This window comes from Euprymna scolopes, chromosome 24, assembly GCF_053919585.1.
Source record: "Euprymna scolopes isolate OS-2025 chromosome 24, ASM5391958v1, whole genome shotgun sequence".
Lineage (NCBI taxonomy): Eukaryota > Metazoa > Mollusca > Cephalopoda > Sepiida > Sepiolidae > Euprymna > Euprymna scolopes.
The window spans coordinates 68,268,843-68,276,479 of NC_136505.1; the positions used below are offsets into that span (position 1 = coordinate 68,268,843).

At 31.6% G+C, this 7,637-nt stretch overlaps 1 pseudogene; it reads right to left on the reverse strand.

The window, feature by feature from the left end:
• Positions 1 to 3,701: 3,701 nt before the first annotated feature.
• LOC145247038 (U2 spliceosomal RNA) lies at positions 3,702 to 3,817 on the reverse strand (annotated as a pseudogene).
• Between the last annotated feature and the right edge of the window lie 3,820 nt (positions 3,818 to 7,637).

The following is a 7,637-nucleotide window of genomic DNA, read 5'->3' on the forward strand; positions in this document are numbered from 1 at the left end:
TTATAGTCTGATTATTTCATTACAAACACATACATCAATCAACTCACATTTCATCATTTTTCGTAATTCTTTGATATGTTACTAATGTCAACAATATTTTTTATAAGTTAAACAAACGTTGTCACCAACCTTACTAAAATAATAACTTTGATACATTTGCAGGGCTGATTATTTCATTACACACACACTAATCAATTAACCTCCATTTCATCATTTTTCATAATTCTTGGGTATGTTACTAATTTCGACAATCATTTTTCATAATTTATACCCACATTATCGCCTTCTCTTCATAAAATACTAACTTTGAAATATTGTCTGGACTTATTATTTTATTACAAACACACTAATGCATGAAATCACATTTAATCTTTTTTCATAATTCTTGGATATGTTACTTATTTCGACAATCATTTTTCATAATTTTAACCCACATTTTCGCCCTTCCCCCTTTACTAAATAATAACATTGATATATTGTCTAGGCTGATTATTTCCTTAAAACACAGCATTCATTAGCTTATATTTCATCGTTTTTTCGTAATTCCCGGATATGTTACTAATTTCGACAATAATTTTTCATAATTTAAACCCTCCTTATCTCTATCCGCTTTACTTATATAGTAAATTTGATATATTGTTTAGGCTGATCATTTTATTATAAACACACCCATCAATTAAATCACATTTCGTCATTTTTCGTAATTATTGAATATCTTATTAATTTCGACAATAATTTTTTATAATTTAAACCATCCTCGTTGACCGCTCCTACTAAAAAATTCTTTGATATATTTTCTGAGCCGGTTTTTTTCATAAAAACTTAACTATCAATTAACTCACACTTCATCATTTTTCTTAATTCTTTGATATGTTACACATTTCGACAATTATTTTTAATATTTTTAACCCACATTATCAACCACACAGTACAAACATACTAACTTTGATATATTATCTGAGATGATTATTACATTTCAAACACACTAAACAATTAACTTACATTTCGTCATTTTTCATAATTCTTGGATATGTTACTAATGTTGACAAGCATTTTTCATCATTTTAACCCACATCATCGCCCCACTTGCTAAAATAATAAATTTGATATATTGTCTGGTCTGATTATTTCATTGCAAACACACTAATGTATTAAATAACATATTATCATTTTTCATAATTCTTGAGTATGTTACTAATTTTGGGCGATAAGGATTGTTTAAATTATTTTTCATAATTTAAACAATCCTTATCGCCCTATCTTACTTACATAATTACTTTGATATATTTCCTGGATGATTATTTTATTATAAACTCACACTCGATTAACTCACATTTAATCTTTGTTCATAATTCTGGATATGTTACTAATTTCGACAATAATTTTTATAATTAAAAACCCAGATTATGCCTCTACCTCCTACTTATATAATATATTTGATATATTTTCTGGGCTTATTATATCATTACAAACACACCAATCAAGTAACTCACATTTCATCATTTTTCATAATTATTGGATATGTTATTAATTCGACAATAATTTTCATAAGTTAAACCCACTATGTCGCTCCCCCCTTACTTAAATAATAACTTCGATATATTGCCTGGGCTGATTATTTCATTACAAACTAATAAATAAATTCTGGGTATTTTCATAGTATATATGTTTCACCTATCTTATCGAATCCCGGGTGATGCCACATATTCTGCTAATATATATAATTCACCTATCTCATTCGATCCCGGGGCGATGCTGGGTATTTTGCTACTATATTATTCAATACTGGGCGACGTTTTCTGATAGTATATATTTGCACATCTCATTAAATCCCTGGACTGACTGACATGTCCGCCACCCCACTGTTGAAAATATACATTAAATAATGTAATGTCTAAATAGTAAACTGTTTCAGTCATTTCCGGGACTGACTTTATATCCCAAACCCACTGCTAAAAATATACATGAAATAATATATTGTATAAATAGTACACTGTTTCAGCCATTTCCGGGACGGACTTTATATCCCAAACCCATTGATAAAAATATACATGAAATGATGTAATGTCTAAATAGTAAACTGTTTCAGCCATTTCCGGGACAAACTTTATATATCCAACCCACTGCTAAAAATATACATAATAATGTACTGTCTAAATAGTAAACTGTTTCAGCTATTTCCGGGACTGACTTCATATCCCAAACCCACCGCTAAAAATATACATGAAATAATGTAATTTCTAAATAGTAAACAGTTTCAGCCATTTTCGGGACTGACTTTATATCCCGAACCCACTATTAAAAATATACATGAAATAATGTAATGTTTTAATCGTAAACTGTTTCAGCCATTTCCGGAACTGACTTTATATCCCAAATCCACTGCTAAAATATACATGAAATAATGTAATGTCTAAATAGTAAACTGTTACAGCCATTTCCGGGACCGACTTTATATCCCAAACCCACTGCTAAAAATATACATGAAATAATGAAATGTCTAAATAGTAAACTGTTTCAGCTATTTCCGGGACTGACTTTATATCCCAAACCAACTGCTAAAAGCATACATGAAATAATGAAATGTCTAAATAGTACACAGTTTCACCCACTTTCGGGACTGACTTTATATCCCGAACCCACTATTAAAAATATACATGAAATAATGTAATGTTTAAATCGTAAACTGTTTCAGCCATTTCCGGAACTGACTTTATATCCCAAATCCACTGCTAAAAATATACATGAAATAATGTAATGTCTAAATAGTAAACTGTTTTAGCCATTTCTGGAACTGACTCATAATCCTCACCCCACTGTTGAAAATATACATGGAATAAAGTAATGTCTAAATCGTAAACTTTTTCAACCATTTCTGTGACCGACGTCTTATCTCCCATTATACTGTTAAAAATATACATTAAATAAAGTAACGTCCAAGACGTAAACTGTTGCAACCATTTCCGGAACCGACTTTATATTTCTCAGCCCAATGTTTAAAATATACATTAAATAAAGCAATGTGTAATGCGTAAACGGATTCACCCATTTTCGGGACTGATTTTATATCTCCCACCCCACTGTTAAAATATACAAGAAATAAAGTAATGTTTAAATCGTAAACGGTTTGAGTAATATCGGGGACTTACTTCATATCCCGTAACCCACTGCTTAAAATATACTTGAAATAAAGTAATGTTTAAATCATAAACTGTTTCAGCAGCTTTTCGAAAGTAATGCATAAAAAAACATTAACAGAGTTATTGATTAGGTAACCATTGCTTCAACATGAATGCATGAGTGTGCTATCAGTTTCAGCATTCCAGTGACTTAAATCCCCCCCCTTGGTTAATGGAGGAGAAATCCTCCATTACTGATACAATTCTTATTTTTGTTATTGACCAGAGATCCCCTTTTGGGGAGCTGGTTTCCCCCTAAATTTTTAACCGACCTCATGTCACATTCCGACCTTGTTGGGAGGAAAGTATACAAAAAAAAAAAAAAAAAAAAATCAGAACAGACATTTTCCAGGGCATTTTATAATTAATCAGAAGTAGGGCATTTTGTAATTAAATCAGAAATAACTTTTTCCAGTTACTTTTTTAATATTAAAACTTTGTTACATTAAACATAGTACCTATTCACAATGCCTTCCCAGGGGATAGATTTAGACACCAACGTCGTTTTTTTTAACGTGGAGAAAAAATTGTCTTAGTCGTAAAGGATTTCTCTTCCACTGAGAGAGAAGAAATCGAAATGTAGCACCTGAAAAACAGATACTACACTTTGATCTTAGCCAAAAGGCCCAGAATGAGAAATCATTTTTATTAGCTTTGCCTCAACAGCGACACCAATTTCCTTTTCAAAGACGACAAGGTTTATTTGGAATATTCCACTGTTTGGAATATCCCACTTTCCTTTTTTAGGGATGCACAGCATGATACCGGACGGAGCGATAAGCGTAGTAATATAATGATACTAAATGTTCCCTAGTATGAATTTCGACGCATCTGAATCTTAAAAGGTTACCATGATACCTTGTACGAGAAACAAGCAAACACTCCAAAAATAAACCATACACCGATCTAACACGTCAGACTGAAAAAATAGATCTGAGATGATCTTAGATGTACTGTATCCCCAGAAGTAAGTGATAATCAGACTGGTTTGGAGTTCGACCAGACCTGAAGCTAAAAGATGTCTTAACAACAACGACATTAAAAAACAACAACATGATAATCGACGATGAGCGACGATATAACATATGTTGTATATGTACGCATCTATCTGCACATATAAATGTGTATCTTTCATTCTACCAATTTATTTAAATAGGTAATTATGATAAAATGTATGTATCTTTAATAATATCATTGGAATTGTTACATGTTGAGTCTAATGTCGAAAAAAAAATAACCCTCTGAACTCAAATCGTAGTTGCATTCTATAACGTAAAAATTAATTATATACACAGTGCTGTATGCTGTTCCGAGACCCATAGATATTTGCTTATAGAACAAATGTATGGAAAAAAGAAACAGCTCAGGAAAACGGAAGTTACGGGGAGGAAACTAAAAGGAAGAGAATTGCGCAGCGCAAAGCATATTTGACAGCGAATAGGAAAATAGGAAAAACGCAAAGTACAACGTAAACTTAGGTAAGAAAACGCACGGTGCTTGTCAATTACGAATAAAAATATCTAGGAACTTAACGGATACGACGAGGGATGAATCCCAAATTTAATTATAATTGGTTCTGTGCACTTTCTTTTTCAAGAGCTATGTGAATTTATGAGCAGGAAATGCCTGTCGATCTTCTATAAAATATCCTATTAGTATGTTTTTTTTTCTATTGTTGAAAAGTAAATATGCAATAATTCCGTGTTTATTACCTGTGGATTTCGTCTAACACTTCTTACGCAAATTGATTCCAAAACTGTAATGAATAGTATATGTCTGTATATGAATAGTATATGCCTGTATATGAATAGTATATGTCTGGAAAACACACGAAACAAACAGAATCACATTTTATTAATCTATATATGAAAACAATAAAACAAAAACGACAATAGCGCATAAATTTATAATTATTGATTGAAAAATATACAATATATATCAATGCCAATATATATATATATATATATATATATATATATATATATATATATATGTAAACACACACACGCATATTGTCTAATATATATATATATGTATATATATATATATATATATATATATATATATATAACAAATGATTAATAAAACATGTTAAAAGACATCTTGAAAAAGAGTTAAAAACATATTTAATTTTAAAAAAGGAAACAAAAGATAAGTGGATAGTCCTTAATCCGCGGAGTTTCGAAGAAATACTCTCCTTCTCATCAGAGGGCAGGAATTGGCAAAATGCAGGATCGGATTTTTACATATAAAAGTATTTAATGAAACTACAAGTAAGTCACAGATCTTACTTGGTTAAAAAAAAGGGTGAGGTAAGGGGAACAGGAGGCAAAAGATAAATAATAAAAAAGATTTCACATGAATGGACAATCCGGTAAAGGGTAAAAATCCAAAAATGGTAAAATCCAAAACGGTCGAATTTAAAATTTAAATCCAATAGGTAAATTCAAAATGGTTCAAAATAATCCAAAAGGCAGAGTTCCTTGGAAAAAAGCGCAAATAGAATGAATTCCAAATCATTAAAAGAAAAGTACTGGAGAGAATATTTAAAAACACGTTATATATATATATATATATATATATATATATATATATATATATATATATATATATATATATATATCACTAGAGTATGTAATCAATCAATTTTATTGACAAATAGGCTATTACACAACATGTTTCGTGGACAATAAAAATATAGGAGTGCGAAACCTTCGTTGATTATCGTTCAATCCCTGCAACGTCTGGTAACCCTGCTAGCATATATATATATATATATATATATATATATATATATATATATATATATATATATATATATATATGTGTGTGTGTGTGTGTGTGTGTGTTGTGTCTGCACAAATAATTAACAAGAACACAGAAATAAAGGTATACAATAATATATTCGGCAGAAAATTATATACATAGTTACATGTCTTCAGATATACTTCAGTTTGAGATATTCCGGCAGGTGGCGTGTTGCATGTCTTACTGGAGGCAACATAGGCGTCTTGTCTATTTGGCGGTCGTTGCAGAACTCCCCCGGTATTGATGATTGATACCTTTATATTTCTAACTCACTTACATATGTTAATTAGTGGGCGCTCCCCCCAAATTTGAAGTCGTGTAGATTTCAATATCTTGTTCTCTTGGGGTTCATTATAATTGGTTCTGTGCACTTTCTTTTCCTTCCCGATCTACTCAGTTCGGGCCTGATTTGTGGTGGTTCGATATCAAACGGGTCGTATAGAATATCAGTTGGATCTTCCTTTTCATCAGGTTTGCGGTTTTCGTTGTCTTTTATATGACGTTTTCTCAATTGATTTTGATGTCTTTTGTCTATCCCTTTTGAACCTTTTATCATGTAAACCAAGTCGCCGATAGGTTTATCTACCGTACCAAACTCCCAATATGAAATATTATTTTTCATACATTAAAAATATACACGACACCAGGTTTAAACCTTTTACGTGATGTGTGCGTATGTTGATGGGGGATTGCTTGCTTTGGTATTAATTTATCGAATGGTGATTTTATTTTTCTAGCAAACATTAATTCTGCTGGCAATAATTTAGACAGTGTATTTGGGTTCTAAGTTATCCTGTATATTTGCAGGAATTTTGTTAATGCTTTATCCGTCGGGGTCCCTATTGATTTTTATGTGCACGCTTTATCGTGTCTACGAACCTTTCCGCTAATCCATTTGAGCTGGAGTGGAACGATGGTGTAGTTATATTCTTTACCTGAACATTGTCCCAAAAGTCCTTTAAATCACTTGATGTAATTTGTGTTCCGTTATCTGTGACTTTAATGTCTGGCACACCAAAACCTGCAAATGTTTCATGCAGAAAACTTATTGTGTTATTTGTCGTCGGGTTCTTGAAACGTTTTACTTCAGGCCATCTAGACAAAAACTATGTACTACGATTAGGTAGTATTGTCGATCGGTCGGTACAGAAACGTCTATATGATGCGTGACCATGGATGGTCAGTTTTTTTTCCAAGGTTTATGGACTATCGGTGGTGCCTTTACGGCTAAGGCACAACCTTTGAACTTGTTTACTTTTAGTTCAATATCCACATCCATGTTACACCCGTAAACGTAAATCCGCTTAAGTGCCTCTATCATATTTATACCTGGGTGTCGTGTATGAAAATCACGTAAAGTCTTTTTCTGCAAGGTTTTCGGGATAACAATTCTTTCAGTATATAATAAAACATCATTGCATACGATAAATATGCTTTGCATTTTTTCATCATTTTCACTTATTTTCTTCTTTATCTCTGTGATGACATTTTCAGCCTCCTTTTTTATATCGGTTAATGTGACTGGTAATTATTTTATTATATTCGCCACTATGTTTTTTCCTCATAATTTGAACGTATAGCTGCAATTACTGACTCTTCAAGGGTTTCCTCCATTTTCGGCATAAGTCTTGACAGGTCACCCGGATGACC